This window comes from Pristis pectinata, chromosome 33 (assembly GCF_009764475.1).
Source record: "Pristis pectinata isolate sPriPec2 chromosome 33, sPriPec2.1.pri, whole genome shotgun sequence".
Taxonomy (NCBI): Eukaryota; Metazoa; Chordata; class Chondrichthyes; order Rhinopristiformes; family Pristidae; genus Pristis; species Pristis pectinata.
In genome coordinates this window covers 2,486,211-2,512,690 of record NC_067437.1, presented here as the reverse complement: position 1 = coordinate 2,512,690, position 26,480 = coordinate 2,486,211, and the positions used below count along the sequence as shown (strand labels likewise).

General features: G+C 46.2%; 1 protein-coding gene across 2 annotated transcripts in view; it reads right to left on the bottom strand.

The window, feature by feature from the left end:
• lrrc4ba (leucine rich repeat containing 4Ba) overlaps positions 1-20,976 on the bottom strand; it is a 158,081-nt gene extending 137,105 nt beyond the window's left edge. The window contains exons 1-2 of one of the 2 annotated variants that reach the window (XM_052043273.1): positions 20,689-20,976; positions 14,499-14,639 (exon numbers count right to left, since the gene is read on the bottom strand). The gene's annotated coding sequence lies outside the window, so the exon portion shown is untranslated. The remainder of the gene's footprint in view (positions 1-14,498; positions 14,640-20,688) is intronic. The other variant, XM_052043269.1, reaches the window with a different exon arrangement.
• Positions 20,977-26,480: the final 5,504 nt, after the last annotated feature.

Sequence of the window (26,480 nt, the reverse complement as noted above, 5' to 3'; positions counted from 1 at the left end):
GGGCGACACAGGTAGGTCTGGAGTCACATAAGGGATAAAGCCAGCAAATTTCCTTCTGTAAAGGTTGTTTGTGAACCAGATGGGTTTGGACACATCCCTATATTCCTACAGCCACATTTACAGAGAAAGGGTTCTCGTTCCATATTTACATGCATAGAATTTCCAAAGTTGCTGTGGTAGGATTTATCTTCATATCTGTGGGTGAGTGGTCTAACCCTCTGAATGTCCATCTAAGCTTCATTAGCTTGTATGTTCCTGCCTTGAACTGAGATTTGCTTTTGCCTCCCAGTAACAGAAACCCAAATCTTCCTCCATTCTCAATTATGGACGCTTGTGACTCTGATCTGCCATCTTGGGTGACAGAGAAAGCCCCACCCCCAGGGTGGCCTCAAAGAAGAATGGTGGGGCTTATGATGGTGTCCAATGTCTACTCTTTACACAACATTATTTACACTCATTATCAGCACTGGTTATTTGCGGGAGTTTGCTCTGCACATTGACTGCCATGTTCCTTAAGCATGGTACTACCATCCCACACCTGGCTGCACAACGAGAACACAAGAAAACAGGAGCGGGACTAGGCCACTCGGCCCCTCAATCCTGCCAGCACCGTTCAATATGACCATGGCTGATCTGCCCCAGGTCTCATCTCCTCTTCTGTGCCAGTTCCCCTGAGCCCTCAATTCCCTGATCTTTCAAAAATTTATCTACTTCCTCTTTACACACCCCGAATGATCCACAACCCTCTAGGGTAAAGAATTACAGTCATTCACCCCCCTCTGTGAGAAGTTCCTACAAACCTCAGATTTAAATGACTGCTCCCTAATCTTGTCACTGCCCTCTTGTTCGAATTTCTCCCACTGGTGGAAGCATCTCCGCATCTACCCTGTCCTGCCCCTCAGGATGTTATATGTTTCAATAAGATCACCCCTCGTTCTTCTAAACTCCAAACAACGTAGACCTAATTTCTTTAGCTGCTTGTGATAGGATTGGAAAATACATTGGCTGAAAATGTACTCTCAGACATTCTGAGGGTGTGCAGGAGATTAATGTAATTATTTTTTGCACAATATCTTGAACATCAATATTCTAAGGTACTGTGAATCAGCCTATAATTGATACAATACAATAAAGATATCACTGATACTGTGGCCAAAATAGGTTGATATTATGGTGCATCTTACAGGAAGAAAGACAGGTGATGTTTCAGGGGGAAGTGCAGAATTTCAGGACTAGATAGATGCAGTGAGAGAAATCAGAGCCAAAAGTGCCCATAATTGGGAACGGAGGAAGGTTTGGGTTTCTGTTACTGGGAGGGAAAAGCAAATTTTAGTTCAAGGCAGGAACATACAAGCTAACAAAGCTTAGATAACATTTCATTTCTCAATGGATCAAGCTCTCATTCTCTGTGTACTCAGTAACTGGGGTGGGAATATCAAGTCTTTCAGCGTATTGCTTGTATCTCTTTGTAAATAGTTCTCTGGTCCCCAGAGTAGTTTTTAGAGGCAGGAATCTCCAAGGGACTAATAACCTGTACAAATGTTGCTCTTCCTGGTTTTTATCTTTTAATTTTCTCCTCCCCACTCTGTAAGCTGGTAACCTCGGGTTCTGAGAGTATCAGTGGTCATACTGTGGTCATTCAGACTGTGTGTCAGCACTTTGTCCCACCCTGGAGGCATGGAAGATATGATGCTGTCTCCAACCAGTCTTACAGACACACATAATACATGCTCACACACAGACAGACACACATACAGGTATATATACATACACATACGCTTGCACATGTGCACATGCACGTACATTTGAATGCATATGCACATACACACACACACAAACGTACATGCACTTATCTACACACACATTTATTCAAATGGAATAACGTTCACCCATGAATGCACACAGTTTTTTTCCAGAGAAAGTGAATCAAAAGCTAGAGGGCACAAGTTTAAGGTGAGAGGGGAGAGATTTAATGGGAACCTGAGGGGCAACTTTTTCCACCCAGAGGGTGGTGGGTATATGGAACAAGCTGCCAGAGGAAGTGGTTCAGGCAGGTACAATAAGAACAAATGTGGGCAAATGGGACTGGCATAGATGGGCACCTTGGTTGGCATGGACGAGTTGGGCCAAAGGGCCTGTTTCCATGCTGAATTGCTCTGTTCTCGATACACCAACATACATTCACACGCACATTTATTCACACACAGTTGTTCATCAGATACATACTCACTCTCTCGTTCACAGATTCATTCAGAAGCAGCATGTGTGCTACCATGCAGCAGACACAGAGTGGAAACAATTTTCTCAGGACAGTGGTTCTCCACAGCCCATCATCGGTGCCAGTGGACTTCAGGGCCATCCCAATACCAGGCCCTCTGCAGGTTCTGTTTGCTGGAATCACTGCTGGAAGAGCTTAGATCAGTGCAGGCGTGAATCAGCCCTGATTTGCTTCCTGTGTATTCCTGGTTTACATTGCTCCATCACTGTCAGTCACCCCCTCAGCTGCCTGGGCTCTCGGCTCTGGAATTCTATTCCCAAACCTCCATTAGGAGACTCTTGAAAATGTACCACCCCATGCAAGTTTTTGACCACTTGTTCTATCTTCTATGGTGACTCAATACCATGTTTTGTTTGACAAAATTCCTGGAAAATGGTTTGGAATATAACGTTGAGCACAGCAAAAATACAGGTTATGAGTGGGTAGTTCTTCAGCTGTGCCTCTTTTCTGGCTCTCTCTTCCCTGATTCTCCCTCCCCCATCCCACTCTTGCCCATATTTCACCTCATCCATTATCCAAACTCATTTGCTGGAGAATCCAGGCTAAATATCCAGTCTCTCAAAATGAGAGTACATGTTATTGAAGGAATCTTGCGTAGGGGATTGGACTAGGGTCTGGAGTAGGTTATGGTTAGCTAGAAAGCTCCCCAAAAATCTGCCTGGGGGGGATTTGTTTTGGACACGTGCAATTTCCAATGCCAGGCACGGTAGTGTAGCAGTTAGCGTAACACTTTACAGCGCCAGCGACCCGGGTTCAATTCCGGCCACCATCTGTAAGGAGTTTGTACATTATCCCCGTGTCTGTGTGGGTTTCCTCCGGGTGCTCCAGTTTCCTCCCACATTCCAAAGACGTACGGGTTAGGAAGTTGTGGGCATGCTATGTTGGCGCCGGAAGTGTGGCGACACTTGCGGGCTGCCCCCAGAACACTATGCAAAAAGATGCATTTCACTGTGTGTTTCGATGTACACGTGATTAATAAAGATAAAGATCTTATAAAAGGGCACATAATGTATTGGTTCATTACTGGGCTGGTCTCATTTCTCTGTGGTCTATTTATATTGAAGAATTGGATTTTGATTCTACCTGCATTTGTCCAAAATATATTTGTGTTGGGTCAAGAATCGGTATCAGGGTCAGTATTAGGTTCTAGCTAGGATTATGGTAGTAGTCACGATTAGGTCTACGGTTACGGTTAGGATTTAAGTTTGCAACACATAGAAATTATCTCTCATGTTTATATTTTCATCTCCCATTTATCCTTGTAGTTAATGCTTTCATTTGGCTTACTCTTTCCACTATTTTTTGCACAGTTTGATTGTCCATTCTAAACCAGGGTTATAGTTGAAGGTTTGAGCCCAAGTATCAGAGGTAGGATTTTTACACAGAGAGTGGTGGGTGCCTGGAATGCACTGCCGGGGCTGGTGGTAGGGGCCGGTGGTAGGGGCTGATACAATATGGTCATTTAAGAGACTATTAGATAGGCACATGGATGAAAGAAAAATAGAAGGTTATGGGAGGTGAAGCAAAGAGGGGGATAGGTTGATTGTGGATAAGGTTTCTACAGGTTGGCACAACATTGTGGGCTGAAGGGCTCAAGGGCTCATACGGTGCTACACTGTTCCATGATCTATCCAGCTTCAAAATAGTTGAAAGAGCTGACATATATAGGGAGCACATTGAATATAAACGTCCCAAGAGTATTTAGGATGAAGGTGAAGGTAAAGGTTAGGGTCAGGATTTTGGTATGCTGACAGAGGAACAATTCCCCCTCTTACATTCCAAATTCCCATCAGTCATGTTTTACTCTTTATTGGGAACTGGCACTCTTGTTTGGCTCACACTTTCCATTGCCCCTCATCCTCTTCACTTGCCCTGATTTTCATCCTGTTGAGGCTCCATTCCAGATATGAAAGGCAAATGGTCCATGTGGGTTGGGAGAGCAGGCCCAGCTGTGGACCTAGGGCAGCGTGCTCCAGTGTCCCAAGTGAAACCATATTGGTTGAGAGAGGTGATTTGGAAGGTATGGGTAGTGGGTCGTTGTGGTATTAGAACTAGTTTGTGTTACCATCAATTTTGGGGTTAGTAGTTTTGGATTTGGGGTTGGTACTGGGGGTAGGGCTAGGGCTTGTTTAGAGGATTAGATACAGTTTTGAGTTAGGGAACAGATTTGGGATAGGGTCCAATTTTGGGGTTGGGTCCAGTTTATGAAGTGGGGCTAGTTTGGGGTTGGAGTTGGTTTTGACTCTGGGTCTAGTTTGGGGGGTTGGAGCTGGCTTTGGGGTTGAAGCAAATATTTAGGTTGGAATTGGTTCGGATGTTGAGACCAGTTTTGGGCTTGTGGTTACTTATGGGCTTGGATTGATTTTGATGTTGAGTCTTGTTTTGGGGTTGGGTCTGGTTTTGGGATTGTGGTCAATTTTGAGGTTGGGATTGGTTTAGATGTTGAGTCTTGTTTTGGGATTGTGGTTGGTTTTGGGGCTGGGATTCTGGTTACGTAATAGGTGCGGTGATGATTAACGTTGTGGGTGCAGCACTAGATCTAAGGTTCAAATTAACGTCATTTCAAAACTTAGGGTTGGTTTCAAATATAAATAAAAGAATGAAAAGAAAAATTCCAAATATGGTTGTGATTTAGGGATTGTCCCTAGAAACAATGCAGACAAAGTCAGGAAACCCCTGCTGTGAATTAGTTTGGGGTGAATTTGCAGTAAGAGCCCCTCACCAGCTTCATTCCAACAAGGACTAGGTTTCACCTCAGTGTTTATAAATCACTGCTGTCTTGCTGCTTCTTTCTTTAATATTACACAGGCTGTTACTGCTAAGGACTCTGAACACAAATTCATCTCATCGACACCATATGTTGAGGAGTGATTATGGTCTAATAATAGTCCACAGGCCATAATTTATGATGCTGCTTCAACCGTTGCTACCTGAAGGCCTGTGCATTGCTTTCAGCTCAACAATATTTCTTTGCTTCTTGGGGAGAGCAGCACCACCTGCCCCTCCTTCCTCTGTGTGGGGGTTGGGGTACCTGGGCACGTGCCTGCATTCCACCCCTTTCGTGCTGTGAATTCAGGATTTCACTGGGACCACCAGGAATTGTTCCAAGAGAGAAGAGCGAGGAAGAGAGTAACATTGAGAGGGAGCGTGAAATAGAGTGTCCACCAAGGGGGAGAGGTGGGGAGAGAAACTGTGAAATAGACAGGGAGAAACTGAGAGGAACAACAAATAAATAGAGACAAGGACAGGGAAATGTGAGCGGGGGTGAGAAAGACCAGTGACAGACAGATAGAGAGGAAGAGACAGAGATAGAGAAGGGGAGATATAAGAGAGGGAGAGAGACAGAGACAGGGAGAGAGAGAGAGGGAGAGAGACAGAGAGAAAGAGAGAGAGAGAATATGATGCAATGAGATCAACAAAAAAGAAAGGGAACGAGGAGGAGGAGAGAAGGTGAGTGAGAGAGAAAGGATAAAGAGACATAAGGTAAACACTGCAGGATCAGTAAGAGGAGTAGGGAATTGTACACGGAAAGATGGACACACAGGGCAAGAGACAAGAGTCATGAAGATCAGCATGGGACAGAGGGTGAGACAGGCATGAAGAAGTGCACAGATAGATACGGGTGCACAGTCAGACGGGGATGGAGATGGACACAAGAGCACAGAAACGAACAGGTAGCGAGAGACGTATATAGACAGAGATGAGGGTACAGATAACAGAGAGAGATGGGGGAAGGAAGATCTTCCTCTATGCGGTTCCTCGGCATCAAGGATGGCTTGCTTTCTCTGAGTTCTAAGGTGACTGATGAGGCCAGTGTCGGAACCATAGACTCAGGAGGTGCCTCACCAGCTGGCTCAGTGGGCAGTTGTGACAGAGGATCCAATGCACAGGATCGCAAGAGGCTGCAGAAGGTTGTAGACTCGGCCAGCTCCATCACGGGCACAACCCTCCCCACCATCAAGGACATCTTCAAGAGGCAGTGCCTCAAAAAGGCGACATCCATCATTAAGGACCCTCACCACCCGGGACATGCCCTCTTCTCGTTACTACCATCAGGGAGGAGGTACAGGAGCCTGAAGACCCACACTCAACGTTTCAGGAACAGCTTCTTCCCCTCCGCCATCAGATTTCTGAAAGGTCCATGAACACTACCTTGTTATTCCTTTTTTTTTTGCATTATTTATTTATTATGTAATTTAGAGTAGATCTTATGTCTTTTCACTGTAGTATTGCTGCAAAACAACACATTTCACATCATATCTCAGTGATACTAAACCTGATTCTGATTGAATTCGAGTGGTGGTGTTGTCCTGTTTCTAAGTAGGGCCTCTGTGTACATCTGATGCATGAACCCGAGGTTCTCAGTTCTATCCTGACTGCAACTTTTCCACCTTGAGTGGCTGCAAGTCAGAGGTTCCCTCGACATCAGTGGGGATGTGCTCAGTGCCTCTTAGTAGGAAAGCTCCGAGCATATCCTTGAATCTTCTCCACTGTCGATCTGCACTCTCTTCCTGGGACAGAGCCCTAATTCGAGAGTCTGGTATCAGGCATACGAATGAATTGGTCTGCCCTCTGATGTTGGTTCATTTATCTCTCCAGGGGATTTGGAGGATTTTGTGCACACAGCATTGTGGTCATCACCTGAGCCCTTCTAAAACACCTCGTCTCTGTGGCACAAGAGTGTTCCTTGAATTGCAGAGACTGGAAGAAAGATCGGGAGCTACTGAAGCATAGAAAGATGCCTCTAAGAGGGGACGGAGAAGGAGGGAAGTGTGAGAGGTAGAGAGAGAAAAATCCATGGACAGAGAACGTAGAAAACAAAAAGGACACAATCACAGACACAAACACACAGACAGACACAGGTACAGGCAATAAATGAAACCACAGAGGGAAGGAGAGACAGACACATTTACAGATACAGCTCTACAAGAGACACACAGACATACAGAGAGCAAACTGACAAAACAATGGAATGTTACAAGCATTGCAGGTGCACAACTAACACTTGGTGATTTGTCCGTTTAGTCACTCAGTCTCTGTAAACCTCATGGTTCCTCTTTTTCCTGATCGCATTGTTTCTTCAGTAAGGCGTTATCCCCGCAGACTTACCCCTCTGCAGTGCCTTTGAGTTTGACCCGAGACCTCTGTGACTCACATTGGCTTTCCAATCTCCTCTCAGCAGGTCGCAGTCTGACCACTAAGTCAGACAGCCAAAGGTTTGTTGACCCCATTCAAGAGACTCGAGCATGACATCCCGAACCCAGTACTGGCGGAACATTGTGTTACAAGTGCCATGGATTGGATGAGGTACTGTCTGCTCTCCCAGGTGGATGTAAAAGGTTCTGTGGCAATATTTCGAGGAGCAGGGAAACCTATTAGAGCTGTGTCATATGGGACCCAACTAAATGTGTCGTGTTTGGGTTAGCTCAGGTTAATGCCTTGTCAAGACGTTTGGGTGGTGTCTCGCCTTGTTCTGCCTGCTGGGTTTGACACCATATTCTGGGCTGTGTTAGAAGGACAGCCAAAGGAACTAACCTGAAATGGGAGAGTGACTCTTATGTGTCAGTTCCAAGTCTGACTCCAAGGCCACAGTGGGGCAGCAGGTAGTGCAGCTGCCTCGTGGCACCAGTGATCCAGGCTCCATCCTGATCTTGGGCACCGTCTGTGTGGAGTTTGCATTCTCCCCGTCACTGTGAGGGTTTCCCCCGGATGCTCCGGTTTCCTCCCACATCACAAGACTGTGCTGGGAGGTTCATTGGCTACTGTAAATTGCCCGTTAATGTCAGAAAGTGGCAAAGGATTCGAAGGGAAGTGGATGGGAGTGTGAAAGGGAATAGGTTACAGAGGTTTAGAGGGAATGGGACTCGTGGGATTGCTCTCCTGGGAGCTGGAATGGATCCAATGGGCCAAATGGCCTTCCCTCCTTCCGTGTAAGTGTTCATGACAGAGTGTTACTCTTGGCCAGTGAGTGGGATCAGGGACCAGATACCAACAATCCCATGCTGTTTTCCAAACTTCTACAGGAGTTGGGACGTTATGTTGCAGTTGTATAAGTCATTGGTGAGGGTGCACTTGGAGCACTGTGACCAGTTCTGGTCACCCTGTTATAGGAAAGACGTGGTTAAACTGGAAAGACTGCAGAGAAGATTTACGAGGATGTTGCCAGGACTCGAGGGACTGAGTTACAGGGAGAAGTTGGCCAGGCTGGGTCTTTATTCCCTGGAACATAGGAGAATGAGGGGTGACCTTATAGAAGTGTTTAAAATTATGAGAGGCATAGATAAGGTGGACAGTAACAGTCTTTTCCCCAGGGGAGGGGAGTCCAAAACTAGGGGGCATAGGTTTAGGGTGAGAGGGGAAAGATTTAAAAGGGACCTGAGGGGCAACTTTTCCCACGCAGAGGGTGGTGAGTGTATGGAACGAGCTGCCAGAGGAAGTGGGTGAGGCAGGTACAACAGTGTCAGTTAAGAAGCACTTGGATAGGTACATGGAGGGGCGGGGCTTAGAGGGATATGGGCCGAACGTAGGAAATGGGGACTAGCTGGGTGGGCATCGTGGTCGGCATGGACTGGTTGGGCCAAAGGGCCCGCATCCATGCTGTATTGCTCTATAACTCTAACCACAATCCAGTGGTGGACAAGGGACTTCACTTGGGCAATGAGGACCTTTATCAGATTTGGCTGTTCGAGATGCCTTTGGGGTTTCTGAATAGATGCAAAAGGTGCTGCAGAAATTTAAATATTTGTCTTAATGTCCGGCTGAAAATTCAGATCTCTCTGACCTTTCTTCTTTACGCAGCTGTTTACTTCTGGAACTCTGGTGTTCGGAACCTGCACTGCCCCATGGCTACCTGAACTGAACACAGTAGAGGCGCTTATGGTTTAACAGATTGTTTCTGTTTCACCTTGCTGCTCAGGAAAGTTAAGAGATGATTATGGTGGACAGGCTGTCCTAGCATCCATTGCAACAGTGGAAGCCCTTAATTTACAAGGATGTTGCCAGGACTCGAGGGACTGAGTTATGGAGAGAGGTTGGGCAGGCTAGGACTTTATTCACTGGGGTGTGGGAGAATGAGGGGTAACCTTATAGAGGTGTATAAAATCATGAGGGGCATAGATAGGATGAATGCTCACAGCCTTTTTCCTATGGTTGGGAATCAAGAACTAGAAGGCACAGGTTCAGGGTGAGATTTAACAGGAACCTGAGGGGCAACTTTTTCACCCAGAAGGTTGTTTGCATATGGAACGAGCTGCCAGAGGAAGTGGTTGAGGCAGGTACAATCGCAATGTTTAAAAGACATTTGGACAGGTACATGGGTAGGAAAGGTTTGGAGGGATATGGGCCAAACATGGACAAATGGGATTAGCTTAGATGGGAATCTTGGTCGGCGTGTGTCGAAGGGCCTGCTTCCATACTGTATGACTCTATGAAACCACAGTATTGTCATCTCCGTCTTGACATCTCTATTGAATGCAGTAATAGATGTACATTTCTACCAGTTTAGGTTTATATTGCAGCTTTAAAATGCCCCTTGTCTCTTAATGGGAAAGAGATTAGACAAAACTTGACACTGGACCCCTCAAGGGAAAATTAAACAAAAGCTCGGTTAAGGAAGTGGGTTTTAAGTAGTATATTAACAGTGAAGAGAGAGGTAGAGAGGGGGTGACATTTAGCAAGACAATTCCAGAGCTCAGGACCTTAACAGCTGAAGATGTGGCCACCCGTGATGCAGCGATAGAAATGAGGCAACACAAGAGGCTGCAGATGTTGGAACCTGGAGCAATACACAAGACGCTGGGGGAACTCAGCGGGTCGAGCAGTATCTGGACAGTTGATATTTCAGGTTGAAACCTGGAGCAGTCCAGATGAAGAGTTTCAACGTGAAACGTTGATTGTCCATTTCTCTCCACAGATGTTGCCCGACCCGCTGAGTTCCTCCAGCATCTTGTGTGTTGCTGATAGAAATGTGGACTGATCAAGAGGCCAGAAAGGGAGATCTCCGAGGGGTGCAGAGGCTGAAAGAGAAGGATGTGAGGGGTATCTGGGAAACAATGTCAACTATTATAATACTTGGGGTACCACATAATGGGAAGATAAAGGATAGTAGGTGGGTATTGGCATAAACTGATGTCAACCTCACAGCTTAAAGGGCCAGAAATTAGTGTGTGCAATATTAGACCATTAAATTGGCTGATGAATTTATATGCAAGTACATAAAGCAGTCATAATATCACGCACAGTAATTTCTTTGAGCAATTTTACCCAGTTAAAATTCAGAAATGCTCAGATCAAAACATTGAGGAAATCTGCATTTCCTTTGTAATTAACGACCCATGAACAAAATGGGAGATTTTCCCAGGAGGCAATTTTAGGAGAAGCTCAATAATTATTTAGAAAAAAGCAAAACAAGCTGTTCCATTAAAATAAAACATCACCCTGATTTTATAACTTGTACATGCTGCTATCGACCCTCTTTTACAAAGGCTGTTCCTCCCTCCCCCCATCCTCCCAAGCTCCCCCTCCTCTCATTAAATGTGCCTCTGGTTGGCTCCTTTGCCTCTCGAGATATCAGATACACTGGGCCCAGCCAGTGCAAAAAGTAAATGCTTTTTCATTGCAACATGTCAGCCCCTGATTTGAATTCAAATGGCTCATACTGATATTCAGTCCAGTTTTCAGAATCCTGGGCGTGTATCAGGCTGGTTCCTTGGCAGTCCATGTAGAAAATGATCAATGCTGGTTTGTAAGAGAAGGAGAGAGAAGGGGAGGAATTGATTCTGCCTTGTATGCTGTACAAGGCTGCCACGCAGGATGTGAAGCCCATATTAATGAGAAGATGCAGCCTGCAATCTCTGCAGAGCTGAATAGGGCTTTCCATTGCCTTTGCTAGCTGTCCTGTGCACTGCCTGAATAATTCCTTTAAATTCCTCATCTGGCGGCCGTTTGTTGATGTGACTGAGAGCAAACCACTTTTTAGCTGTGTTCCCTGGATCAGTCCTAATAAACACGGGCTGAGCTAAAGCACCAGGCTGGCAGTGGGAAGAAATGGGAAGCTGTATTTCTATGCAGTGCAGCTGAAGAAACCACTCGCAGCAATATTGTTAGGTGTAGCATTCTTGTTTCTGAGTCACTAGGAGTGTGGTTTTGACCCACTCTGGAGACAGGCACTGAATTCTTGATGGACATGACAGTGCTGGAGTTTGGATGAGAATGTACCCTTGCTGGTGGAATCAAAATATCCCTTGGGACCAGTTTGAAAAGTGTAGGGTGTTATCCCAAGTAATTTCCTCAAAACTTATCCCTCGTACGTCAAAGAAAATTGATTATTCTCATTGCTATTCCATTTGCAGATGCAGGATCTTGCTCGTGATGTGAAAATTGGCTGCTGTGTTTCCATAGGACCATAAGATATAGGAGCAGAATTAGGCCATTCAGCCCATCGAGTTTGCTCCACCATTCAATCATGGCAGAGTTTTTTTTTGCAGCCCCATTCTCCTGCCTTCTCCCTGTAACCCTTAACCCCCTTACCAATCAAGAACCTATCAATCTCTGCCTTAAATACATCCAATGACTTGGCCTCTAGGGCCATCTGTGGCAACAAATTCCACAGATTCACCACCCTCTGGCTGAAGAAATTCCTCCTCATTTCAGTTCTAAAGGGACGCCCCTTTATTTTGAGGTTGTGCCATCAGGTCCTAGACTCTCCCACTGATGGAAACATCCTCTCCATGTCCACTCTATCCAGGCCTTTCAGTATTCAGTAGGTTTCAATGAGATCCCCCTCGTCCTTCTGAATTCCAGGCCCACAGGTCCTACGTAGAAAATTGCTTCATTGGCTGAAAAGTACCTTGGGATTTTGTGAACACAAGAAAATAGGAGCAGGAGTAGGCCACTCAACTCCTCAAACTGCCCCACCATTCAATATGATCATGGCCGGTCTGCCCAGGAATCATCTCCTCTTCTGCGCCATTTCTATATAGCCCTCAATTTCCTGATTTTTCCCATGATCTAACTCCTCTTTAAATATCTCCAGTGATTCAGCTGCCACAATCCCTTGGGGTAGAGGATTTCAGAGATTCATCACCCTCTGTGGGAACAAGTTCCCATGGACCTCAGTTTTAAATGACCACTGAATGTATAAGTTCTTTTTTCACATCCATTCTTTCAAGATGGTTGCAGAATAGTAGCCAATTGGAATAGGTGGAGTGTCAAGGAAGATGTCTCCATTATCCTACTGCTCTGCAGGAGCTTGCTGCCAATTGTCCAGGGCTCCCCTGGAGCCTACAGGAATTAAAATTGATCTCAGGTACAGCAACCAGCAAATCCTCTGGAGAGAACAAAGTGAATGTTGTGTGCTGTTGTCCATTGTCTTTGCAGGGTCTCAGTTATAATTTAGTAATAATGGATAAAAGTAGTTGCTTGCCTCAGAGTCAAGAATCAGGTAACAAAGAATTCTTTTGCTTTCCTATTGGTTTGGGAAGTCAAGGAGGGCCAATGGGAGTGTCACAGGTATGGTCTTTGGAAGTACAGGATCTTATGATGAACCTTACAGGAATTGGCAACCCTATCATTTACACCAATTGTCATTTACTAAAGACTGACATCAGATCGACAATTTTGCCCAACAGTTCTCGACTGGGGGGAAAGAGTTTGGCAATGACCAAACTGGTGAATTCACGAGGATGTATGAAGGGGAGTGGGGTGCGAGGGTAGGATTTTCCTCGATCGCATGCTTATTTTCTGGCTTCTTCTGAAGATTATCAGAGAGCTGACCTGTGATGCATCATCTTTACATCCAGTAACTCTGTTTCTCTCAGGTGATAGGAAAGTGTAGCCTGGACTTTACACTGTATCCAAGCCACGTTTTCCCTCTCCTGGGATTGTCATAGACAGAAACAGGCCCTTCGGCCCAACCCATCCATGCTGACCCAGATGCCTATCTAAGTTAGTGCCACTTGCCTGTGTTTGGCCCATATTCCTCCAAACCTTTCATATCCATGTACCTCACCGTAGGTGTAACACCTGCCCCTACACCACCTCCATGCAGGGACCCAAACAGTCCTTTCAGGTGAGGCAGAGATTTACCTGCACCTCCCCTAATATCATCTACTGCATTCAGTGCTCCAAGTGTGGCCTCCACTACATTGGCAAGACCAAACGTGGACAAGGTGACCATTTTGCAGAACACCTGCACTCTGTCCGTAACCGCGATCTGCATCTCCCCATTGCCAGTCACTTCAACTCCCCCTCCTACTCCATCACTGATATGTCAGTCCTCGGCCTCCTCCACTGCCAGTCCAAACGCAAACTGGAGGAACAGCTCCTCATTTTCCATCTTGGGACCTTACAGCCTAACAGCATGAACATCGAATTCTCCAATTTAAGTAAACCCCCCCCCCCCCACACCTCTTTTCTTCCCTTTCTGAGCCAATCTCTTATTTCTCCTAGCATATTTATTTTCCCTCTCCTCCCCTCCCCCCATTGGGCACCTATCTCCTTACCTTTGACCCATCTCCCGGTGGATCTGCTCTCCCCTCCTCCCCCTCACCTGCCTATCACTATCTCTGACCTGCATCTACCTATCGCCACCTTGTGCCCACCCCGCCTCCCCTTTTTGTCTACCTATCACTGGTCTGTTTATCCCCCCTATATATTGGGCTTCCCCTTTTCCTGTCTGAAAGGTTCCTGACCCGAAACATTGACCGTCTGCTTTTCTCCACGGATGCTGCCTGGCCCACTGAGTTCCTCCAGCATCTTGTTTTTAACTGTCCAAATATCTTTTAAATATTGTTAACATACCTGCCTCAACCACTTCCTCTGGCAGCTCATTCGATATATGCATCACCCTCTGGGTGAAAATATTGCCCCTCAAGTTCCTTTTAAATTTCTCCCCTCTCATATTAAAACTATGCCGTCTAGTTTTTGAATCCCCAACCCCAGGAGAAAGACTGTGTGCATTCACACTATCTACTCCTCTCATGATTTTATACACCTCCACAAGGTCACCCCTCAGTCTCCTATGCTCCAAGGATTGAAGTCCTAGCCTGCTGAGCCTCTCCCTTTATCTCCGTCCTTCTAGTCCTGGCAACATCCTCGTACATCTTTTCTGCACTCTTTCTAGATAGTTCACTGGGATGACATTAAGGGAGCTCTACCTCAACCTCTTCCGTCTTTTTGCACCCTGGAATTGTTTGACTGGACTGTGTGGGGGGTTGCTTACCCTGTATCTGTCCCTTGCTGTCGCCACACTGGGAGTGTGTGACAGGACAGTGTAGAGGGAGCTTTGCTCTGAATCCACCCCATGCTCTCCCCTGCTCCATGGGTGTGTGATGCTGAGTGAGAGGAAGTGATTTGCGTACATCTGAAAGATATGAACCAGTAGCAGGAGATTATTCAGCCCACAAACCTGAGCAGTTCAACAAGATCATGGCTGATCTTAACTCTGCAGTTCTGTCTGCCTTTGAACCCTTTGCATATCAAGAGCCTATCCACCTCTATCTTATCATCCACAGATGCTGCTTCCAATGCCCTTTGAATGAATCTGAGAGAAAATAGCTTTTTGCCCCATGTCATCTTAAATAGGTAACCTCTTATTTTTAAGCAGTGACCCTTAGTCCAAGACTCTCCCACAAGAGGAATCATCCTCTCCCCATCCATCCTGTCGAGACCTCTCAGGATCTTATCCGTTTCCTTCTCACACTTTGAAATTCCAGTGGATACAAGTCTCCCCAGTCCAATCATTCTTCATAAGGCACCCTGCCCATTCCACACATTGATCAAGGAAACCTTCTCTGAACTGCTTCCAACACTTATATTCTTCCTCGAATAAGGACACTAATATTGCACATCATACACCAGATCTGGTCTCACCATTGCTCTATGTAACTGAAGCATAATCTCCCTACTTTTGTATTCAATTGCCCGATCAGTACACAACATTCTGTTTGGTTTCAGAATTACTCATTGCACTTGCACACTAGTCTGCTGCAAGATGACATCCTCTCTGCACCTCAGAGCTCAGCAATCTCTCACCATTTAGATAATTTTTTTTATTTTATCTAACCAAAATGGACAACTTCATATTTTCCCACATCATTCTGTTTACCAGCACCTCTCCCCATCACTTAATCAATCTATATCCCTCCGTAGCCCCCTTATTGCCTCTTCACAACTTACTTTCCTTCCCATCTTTGTGTCATCAGCAAATTTATCAAAGTTAAAGTTCCTTTAGCATCTTAATCTAAGTTTCGATGTAAATGGTTAAAAGTTGAGGCCCCAGCACTGGTTCCCCATGGCACATCACTCATTACATTTCATTCTGTAATTAATGCTGTAGCCCAATTTATGTACTGCCAGCTACACAAATGTATATACAAGTGTTCACACACACCCTCATGCATGCGCACACACACACACAGACACAAAGTGCAACCTGTTGAGAAAGGAGTGAAACTAGTGGTGAAAACAAATCTCTCAGGGTCAGTACGTACACTTGGATATTTGGCAAGAGCAGGAGGTAGTTTGGACTCCACTGTAAGTGACCCACTGACATTCACTTACTGGTGAGGCAAAGCACAATCACAAGTGCCCACAGCTGCCACTCAGCAAGGGGGCACCACATTTAAAAGTGGAATAATGGATACAGCTGGCAGGAAAGTTAAGGAATGAACAAGACAGATTACAGATGTAGTTAACAGAAGGGAGCTTGCAATTTTTCAGATTAACATGCATTAATCCAAAATGAGTGAGAACTATTCCAGTGGGATCAGATTTGACACATCTCTAAGTCACTGTATTTCTAAGTGTTAAACTGTAAATTGCCTGTTATTGGCTGCAACATGCTGTAATTTGTTCACTCCCTCTGTCCAGTTGCCTTCCTGAAATAAGAAGGCTTTTTAAAACCAAACTTTGTTGAAGTCTCTTTACCCTTGATGACATCTGTTGCTGAGCCTTGGAACCGGGCATGGGTAACGGAGTATAGTAACATTGTGATTAAATTACTGGAATAGTAATCCAGTGCTCAGATTAGGTGCAGAGTAAAGCTCCCCCTAAAGTGCCTGTTCTGAAGAAAGATCATTGATCTGAAATGTTAACTCTCTACCTCTCGCCGCATATACTGCCCGACTTGCTGAGTATCTCTAGTCTTCTGTTTTATCCAAGTTTTCCAGCACCTGTAGGCTTTTTGCTTTTCTAAAGTTCCCTCTGCACTATCCCATCAAATGGTCCCAAAGCAGGTAAACCAATTAAAAACAAAGCAAGGCTTCCTCTATGTCCTTTCATCAGACAATTGTCCTGTTAAACACTCCCAACCACAGCTTGGACGCAGAGTAAATCTCCCTCTGCATTGACCCATCAAAAAGCCTCAAGTCAGGAACTGTACAGATCAGATACAGAGTAAAGCTCCCTCTACATTATCCCACCATCTGAGAGAAATGAGTTACATTTTCCTCTGTGAGAGATGCTGAGAAGTAAGTGCCCCACCATAACAGCAATGGTTTATGAATTAAATTAAAATAAATATGGAACTTCTGGTTATTGGACAAAGCCCACCTTGTTCACAAATATATAAGAGGCGCATTTCCATCTTGACTATGTGTGATTCTTGACTTACACAAAATATAGTTCTAGTCAGCAGTGTCTTGATGGGGTAGCTCTTTTGCCTCTAAGCCTAAAGCTTGTTGGTAACAACATTTCATGGAATTGGCTTCAGGCTTGTTGAATGTGAATGTTCTCTCAGGGCAGATTCCCCAGTCTTAGCCCAAGTGAGGCCATTCACCCATTTGTTCTATGCTAGTTTTAATGCTCCCCATCAGTCTTCTTCCACCTTACTTAATCTCACCCCATCAGCACATCCTTCTCTTTTCCTTCTTGTGCTTAAACCAGCTCCCCCTCAGTGTCACAATGTTGAGCAAAGAGCAAGATCACAGAGAATCCAAATGCAGCACACCAGTACAAGACTGGAGTCAGGATACTTCCTCAGAACCAAACACAGGCAGCAACCAGGAGGAATCTTGCCTCAGGGCTCTGAGGCAAGAGTCCTGACACAGAAACAGGATATCCTAGGAAAACAGCAAAACCAGGACTGCTCTAGAGTTGACAGCTCTAAGCAGCCAAGAGACAAAGTATACCCAAAGATTGACCAATACTCTGGTAACTAGTGCTAGTGAAACCAGGGTTCTTATGCTAGTCTCCTGATGGGGCTCAGGTGTGTGTCATTATGTGATTAGTGGTGCATGGAATCCATGTGCTGAACAACAAGGCACCATCAATGGAGCTGAATTGAGGGCCAACACTCGGAACCATGACACTTAAAATGCCACTTGCCTCGACCACTGGGAACACATTGCACACTCCCACCACTCTCTGGGTGAAGAAGTTTCTCCTGAAATTTCTTTAACATTTAACAGCCCCCGTTACATGGAGTTTTTGTATTCTGTCTCGGTTCCCTTGTGATCCACCCTACTCTTGCGAGGGGGGGTTCAGATTCAAAAATAATGCCTATGTGACCAATAAAATCAGACATTGCCCCAGTCCTCTCAATCCCCCACTGCACTGTTTTGGGTTACAGTTATCCAATACCTTCTTTCTTGCCCACAACTTTTACAGAATGTCACACATTATTTAGGATTCTTGCTCACCAGTTTTTGCAATTAAAGACCAATGAATAATGTGGGTAAAATTCAGTGAAACTGTGGATTTCACCAGAGGGATGCAAGGATCAGTTCTTTTTGTGGGGGATGGGTCGATCTGGACAATGCTCTAATCCTTGCATCTCTCAGAGTCAAGGTCCCACAACAAGAATAGGTTTGGAGCTAAGGATTTAGATTCCAATTGAGGGATCTGAGCACAAAGACCTAAATGGGCACGTGTTGAGGGAGAGCTGCACTGTCAGAGAAGCTATCATTTGGATGGGATGTTAAAACCAGGACCTTCTGCTTCTTCAAGACACCATGAAATTCATTAGAAGACAAGAGGTGTCCATCTATTTTCCATAAGTTTCCTTCTGACATAGAAGGCCATTTGACCCACTACATCTGTGCTGGTTCACAGACTAACCCCATTCCCCCACTAATTTTCCTTGTGATCTTCCCACATTCCAATCAATTCTACCACCCACCTACACACTTGGGGCAATTTGCAGCAGCCAGGTGACCTACCAACCTGCACATCTTTGGGATGTGGGAGAAAAGTGCAGCACCCGGGGAAAACCTATGATTCAGATTAGTTTACTATCATATACACCAGGGTGCAATGAAAATTTCTTGTTGGTGTGAAACTCACAGAGTAAACAGTGTACACGGTAATAATAAATACAGCGACGAGTGCAGAGCAGCAGAATGCTGCAGAGACTGTAGTGCAGTCTGAGGTAGTGCACAAAGAAATGTGGTCACAGGGAGAACGTGCAAACTCCACACAGACAGCACCTGAACTCAGGATTGAACCCGAGTCTGTGGAGCTGTGAGGCAGCAGCACTACCCGCTGCACCTGTATGTTGATCAATACTCATCCCTCATCAAAAATCACTAAAAACCCAATCTGATCATTATCTCATTGCAATGTGCAAATACGCCGCAAATTTCCCACATTACAACCGTGGCCACTTTTCAAAAGTACTCAAATGTATTAAAAAGTGTTTTGTGAAATCCTGAGATGGTGAAAAGTGCTGTGAAAATGCACTCCTTTTTAATAGAATTTTTAAAAATTGCACAATGATTTATTAAAGACCCCCCATCAACCAGTGCCAAATCTTCCCTCCGAAGTTTCATGGTAGCCATGCGTTCCAGTATAAAGCAGAACAGTCCTGATGATAGGTCACTGGCCTGAAACTTTAACTCTGCCTGCGGCTCCACAGCAGCTGCCTGACCTGCTGAGTATTTCCAACGTTTTGTCTTTTTTCTATTTTCTTCGAAGAAAATCTACACTGACAATTAGTATTTATTACTGCCTCTAAGTTCGCACAGACGCATTAAACTACAGCCCCGTCGGTGCTTCAAAAACATATATCAATATCCATCTCCACACGTCAGTCCTGCACAGGAATAATGCACGATAGTTGCATAAAATGTACTGCATCAAATTATTTATCCCGGCAGGACTGAGGTGATTGTCCGGTTAACAGGCCTGGGAGGAAGGTGGGAATACCGAGAGAGCAAATGCTCTACCCGGTCAGAACGCTTCGCAGAGTCAACAGGGCAGCTGAAACTAAACGTTCCCAAAGGGCCGGGCCTGCTGTGCTTGGAGTATGAACGGATGGGTTACAGGTGTCTCCAGCCTCCACGTCAGGCTGTATGTAAGACCAGGGAACACACACTGCAGAATGCACTCACATCACACATGGCACATATCCCGCACACGGTGCCACACATGCTACACACAGCGCACCACCCACGCCGTAAAGACACCCCCCCCCCCCCACACACACACACCCCACTGCACACACAGCCCAGGTATACTGCAACCACATCACATCGCAAGGCACAGAACACACACACACCACAGATCACTCACATCACACACTGAATCCAGCCAGAATGCTCTCCTCTCTCCGTCCCTGATTCTGTGGAAGTGCCCTTTTCCTTTCGACCCGTCTCTCTTTGTCTGTCCCTTCTTCTCTCTCTCTCTCTCTGCCCCCTCCCCCCTTTTTCCCCCCGGAGGTTCTTATTTTTAGTTCTGTTTCCCTCAGCTCCCCCTCCCGGGTTTGTGTGTGTGCCTTCCCTCTGTCTGTGGTTCTCTTTGTCAATGCATGTTCTCTGCCCCCCTCCCCTCCCCTGTGGGGAGATCTGTCTCTTTGTGTGTGTGCCTGTGTCTGTGTCTATGTGTGTGAGCCTGTGTCTGTGTCTATGTGTGTGAGCCTGTGTCCTTTCCCGTTCCTACACGCATGCCCTGCTTCTCCGTGTTTCTTCGCGACTGTGTGTGAGATCAGTTATCTCAGTCTGTTGCTCCTTATGAACGTGTGCCCTCTGCGTCTGCCTCTCCCCCCAGCCCCCGTCACTGTTGCTCACTCTCTCCCAGTGCCCACTTGCACCCTCCCTTCAGAACTGCGTTGCCACCGTCCCTCTCGGGAAGGTGGGCGCGTTGGCTTCACCCCTCTCCCAACTTGGCTCTCTGTCCTGTGTGTGCCTCCCCTCTCCCTGCATGTCCGTGTACATCAGCCCTTCCCTCTCTCTGTACCTGCCTGTGACACCCCGCCCCCCCCCCCCTTCTCTCTTGTCCCCCGCCAAGAAGGAATTGTACTCCCCAATCTCCCATTCCCCAACCGTCCGGACTCCTGCCCTCCAGGAATCCACAGCACACCCACCGCCCCGCACACCTCGATGCCTTAAAGGGGTCCGCTCTGATTTTAAAAAAAGCCTTCAAGGATGAAACGCTCAACAGCGAGCAGTTGAACAATCGCATGATGCTCTACTCACGTTCCCAAGGCGAATCCCACCGCTGGCCAGCTCTCTGTTCCTCGCTCTTTCTGCTCCCCTCACACTGCAGATGAATTCTTTGCCCTCCCCCTTCCCCACTTGTTTATCTCGCGTGGTCTTCACACCCCCTTCGGTCGGTCTGCGTTCCCCATCGGATCCTGAGCGGCCGACCCGCGAGTTCCCCGGGTCTGGTGGGGAGCCGGAGGGGACACGGCCCCGGGGGAGATGGTCGCCTCTCTCCCTTGCCTTCCCTTCCTCGCTTCCCTCTCCTCTCTGGATGGCTGCTATTCGGTCTACCTCTGCAAGAAGCCAAACACAGCAGTAAAATACAGAACAGAATCGCTGGCATGGAGCTTTCTGTCGCTACCGTAATTTGAGGCAAAGAAGTCTCAGCCTTCGGACCTTCATAGAACATAGAACATTACAGCACAGTACAGGCCCTTCGGCCCACAATGTTGTGCCTACATTTTATCCTGCTCTAAGATCCATCCAACCTTTCCCTCCCACATAGCCCTCCATTTCTCTATCATTCATGTGTCTATCTAAGAGTCTCATAAATGTCCCCAATGTATCTGGCCCCACAACCTCTGCAGGCAGTGCGTTCCATGCACCCACCAACCTCTGTATAAAAAAACTTACCCCTGACATCCCCCCATACCTTCCTCCAATCACCTTTAAATTAGCTGTTTTTGCTGTGGGAAAAGGTCTCTGACTGTTTACTCGATCTATGCCTCATCATCTTGTAAGAGACCTATTTTAGTATCATCCACAAACTTACGAACCATGCCTTGTATATTCATATCTAAATCGTTCATATAAATTACAGATTTCGGTACTTCTGTACTTTTGCATTTAGATGTTGCGTTTGAACAAGAGGCTCTCAAATACGTGTCTGGCCATTGGATGAGGAGGAGTCAGTGAAATGCAAATGTATTGAGGCCCTCTCAAACTAAAATTGTACGTGGTTGGACACATTGTGTGGACAGACTTTGTCTGGTCTCCTGCCAAGTGTCTCACAGTATATTGCTTTAAAATGCATAGCAAGATCCAACAAATCTAATGGGATGAATAATCAGCCCACCAGGCCTTGGTGGCCTCGGTACAGCATGGGTGATATTGGTCAGGGCACAGGGAAAAATTCTCTGTTCTGGGTCCTTCCAAAACAGGAAGATGGGAACCGAATCGGAAAATGCTGGAAAAACTCAGCAGGTCAGGTAGCGTCTGTGGAGAGGGAAACAGGTCACGTTTCGGGTCAAGGACCTTTCATCAAAAGAGAGAAAGCATGTTAATCCAGGCAGCAGAGAAGGTAGGGGAGGGCACTGGGCGGAACAAAGGGAATCAATAGAGACATACAGCATAGAAACAGGCCCTTCAGCCCATCGTGTCCATGCTAACCACTATGCCTATCTACACTAATCCCACGTGCCTGCATTAATTCCATATCCCTCTGTGCCATAAGAACATAAGAAATAAGAGCAGGGGTCGGCCATCTGGCCCGTCGAGCCTGCTCCGCCATTCAATAAGATCATGGCTGATCTGGCGTGGACTCAGATCCACCTACCTGCCTTTTCCCCCATAGCCCTTAATTCCCCTACGATGCAAGCATCTATCTAACTGTGTCCTAAATATCTTCAATGAGGTGGCCTCTACTGCTTCTCTGGGCAGAGAATTCCACAGATTCACTACTCGCTGGGAAAAGCCGTTTCTCCTCATCTCCGTCCTAAAGCTACTCCCCTGAATCTTGAGGCCATGTCCCCTGGTTCTAGTCTCACCTACCAGTGGAAACAACCTTCCTGCCTCTATCTTATCTATCCCTTTCATAATTTTATAGGTTTCTTTCTTCATTCTTCTGAATTCCAGCGAGTATAGTCCCAGGCGACTCAATCTCTCCTCATAGGCTAACCCCCCCCCCCCCCATCTCTGGAATCAACCTGGTGAACCTCCTCTGCACCACCTCCAAAGCCTTCTTTCTTCAAGTAAAGATGCCCTAAAGTGCCCTGCTCATTCAAGTACTTGTCCAGATGCCTCTTAAATGTTGTTACTGTTCCTGCCTCCACCTCTTCCTCTGGCTGCTCATTCCAGACACCAACTACCCTTTGTGTGAAACATTTACCCCTCTGATCCCCTTTAAACCTCCTCCCTCTCAGCTTAAACCTATACCCTCTTGTTTTAGACGCCCCTCCCATGGGAAACAGACACTGCCTCTCCACCCTGTCTATGCCTCCCATAATGTGATACATCTCCATCATGTCACCCCTCAGCCTCCTTCGCTCCAGGGAAAACAGTCCCAGCCTACTCAACCTCTACTGGGAACTCAAGCCCTCTGATTTCTGTGATATGGTGAAATAATATCTCCATTAAATGGCTTCACACACATTAAGTGGCAGGAATATCCATACGAAAGTATAGAGAGAAGAGAGGAATGGTGAGAGCTGAGATCACCAGTCTTGGTGCAAATAGAAAGAAGGGGCAAGTTATCTGAAGTTGGAGAACTCAGTAGTGAGGCTGAGGAAGATGAGCTCTTTGCTGCCTCACTGGAAGATCTATTCTTGACCTCATAATCTACCTCGTTATGACCTTGCACCTTATTGTCTACTTGCACTGCACTTTCTCTGTGCTGTTACACTTTATTCTGCAGTGTGTTATTGTTTTCCCCTGTACTATCTCGATGCACTGTGTAATGAATTGATCTGTATGAACGGTACGCAAGACAAATTTTTCATTGTTCCTCGGTACAAGTGACAATAATAATAAACCAAAATCCTTCTGACAGGGCAGCACTCCCCTGGGGCTAAACAGTTCAGCTGGTATTGATGAGGGACTCTGGAGAGATCTTGGAACTCAGAGCCTCTCAACTGCAAAGCCTCTGCTGAACTAAATGATGTAGTAGTCACTTTCTTCTGTCACTTTACCCAACCTGTGCCACGCATTCACTTAAGCAAGTCCTTCAGTACCTTTCCTGTGTCACACACTGCACCTTGTCCGAACCAGTGCTGACATCTTCAGTCCACACATCTTGTTTCTCTCTCCAGCTTCTGCCAAACCTCCCACAACCTCCACCCCCAATCCCACCCCTGCCAGGCTGGCTCTTTTCACCACTGAGCTGTGAATTCAAGACTCAAAACTGTGATCTGACACACCAGTGCAGTACTGAGGGGGTGCTATGGACTCACAAGACGCTGCAGGTGCTGGAATCTGCAACAACGAACAATCTGCTGGAGGAACTCAGTGGGTCAAGCAGCATCTGTGGACATTTTGGGTCAAGACATTGTTTGTTTCACAGCGAGAGTGCTACACTGGCAGTGTTACTTGGAAGCCTCGTCTGCTTCTCAGGTGAAAGGTCCCAGGGCATCATTGCAAAGGACAGGAGGGGAGATATGCCTTGTGTCTGGCCAACGTTCATCCTTTAATCAACAACACAATTAATTGATTGGCTATTTGTTTCTATGGCATCCTGCTGTGTGTAAGTTGGTTGCCTTATCTCTATGTTACATCAGTAAACACGTGAAAGTATTACATGGCTTGTACTGAGGTTTATGACAGTTGCTATCTCTATACAAATCTTTGGTTTCTTGAATATACTTGTGGAGAGAATATTATTGTCCATCTTTAACTGCCCCTGCAATGAGGAGGGAATTAAGAGGCAACTGCATTGGTGGCTCTGGAGCCACATGTAGGCCAAACTAGGGAAGGGCAGCAGATTTGTGGTGTCACTGAACCTGTTCCAGATATTACTCAGTTACTTAAAATAAAGCTCCTCCAGCTACCACAGTAGTACTTGAACTTATGTCTCTGGATCAATGATCAGACATAATCTGGATCAACGATCACACCACTCTGGGACGTGGGAGGAAACTGGAGCACCCGGAGGAAACCCACACAGTTACAGGGAGAACGTGCAAACTCCACACAGACAGCACCGGAGGTCAGAATTGAACCCAGGTCTCCAGCACTGTGAGGCAGGGGCTCTATTAGTGACTCCACTATGCCACCAGAAGGCAGTTATTCTGAGTATATTTATAGAGGCATAGAGTCATATATTCATACAGCACGGAAACAGGCCCTTCGGCCCAACTGTCCATGCTGACCAAGTGGATGAGGGAGTGAGTATGCATACAATGAACAAGTGAGTGTGAATGAGCGTACATGTGAATGTACGCAGGTGTGTAGTCGTTAGAGTAATACAGCACTGAAACAGGCCCTTGGCCCAACTCGTTCATGCCAACTAAGATGCCAATCTAAGCTCACCCCATTTGCCCGTGTTTGGCCCATATTCCTCTAAAACTTTCCTATCCTGTCCGAGCACCTTTTAAATGTTTTTAATGTACCTGCCTCAACCACTTCCTCTGGCAGCTTGTTCCATATACTCACCACTCTCTGGGTGAAAAAGTTGCCCCTTGGGTCCTATTAAATCTCTCCCCCCTCACCCTTAAACCTATGCCCTCTAGTTCCTGATTCCCCAACCCTGGGAAAAAGACTGTGTACATTCACCCTGTCTATGCCCCTCATGATTTTATACACCTCGAATAGATCACCGCTTATTCTCCCACACGCCAGTGAATAAAGTCTTAGTCCTGTCCTCGTCGACCTTCTTGGTTACTTCTTCAAAAAACTCAATCAAATTCATGAAACATAATCACCCACACACAAAGCTGTGCTGACTATCCCTAATCAACCCCTGTCTTTTGAAGTACAGGTATAACTTATCTCTCAGAATCCCAACATGTTACACTTACTTCTCCCTTTTCTGAAAATTATCGATCTTAACCTTAAACAGGTCTCCATGGTTCTCTGGTGTAGAGAATTCCAAGGATTAACACAGTCTGAGAGAAGAAATTCCTCCTCAGCTAAGTCTTCAATGTGTGACCCCTTACTCCAAGCATTTGAATCAGAATCAGGTTTATTATCACTGACATATGTCGGGAAATTTGTTGTTTTGCGGCAACAGTACAGTGCAAGACATAAAAATTACTATAAGTTACAAACAAACAAACAAACAAACAAATAGTGGAAAAGAGGAATAACGAGGTGGTGTTCATGGGTTCATGGGCCGTTCAGAAATCTGATGGCGGAGGGGAAGAAACTGTTCCTGAATCGTTGAGTGTGGGTCTTCAGGCTCCTGTACATCCTCCGTGATGGTAGTAATGAGAAGAGGGCATGTCCCGGATGGTGAGGGTCCTCAATGATGGATGCCGCCTTCTTGAGGCACCTCCTCTTGAAGGTGTCCTCGATAGTGGGGCAGGTTGTGCCCGTGATGGAGCTGGCTGTGTCTACAACCCTCTGCAGCCTCTTGCGATCCTGCACATTGGAGCCTCCATACCAGGTGGTAATGCAACCAGTCAGAATGCTCTCCACCGTACATCTGTAAACATTTGCAAGAGTCTTTGGTGATGTACCAAATCTCCTCAAACTCCTAACAAAGTAGAGCCGCTGGCGTGCCCCAGTTCCTCCATCTTCTCAGCCTTTACCCACTGAAGCCCTCTCAGAATCTTTATGTTCAGTAAGAATATCTTTCATTCATGTAAATTGCAAGGAATATGGGAACAACATGCTCCAGAAGATAATGCCATCCCAGAAATCAACTACTGAACCTTCTCAGTGCTGCCTCCAAGGCAAGCAAATCTGTTCTTACATCGGAAGACTAAGATTGTATGTGATGTCCAGGTGTGGTCTCACCAACACTGCGTACAGTTCCAGCCTGACCGTTCTATGTTTGTACTCCATCCTTCTTGCAATTAGTACCGAACTGTGACCTCTTGGGCATGTCACTTCCTTGCCCTCACCATGGGTGA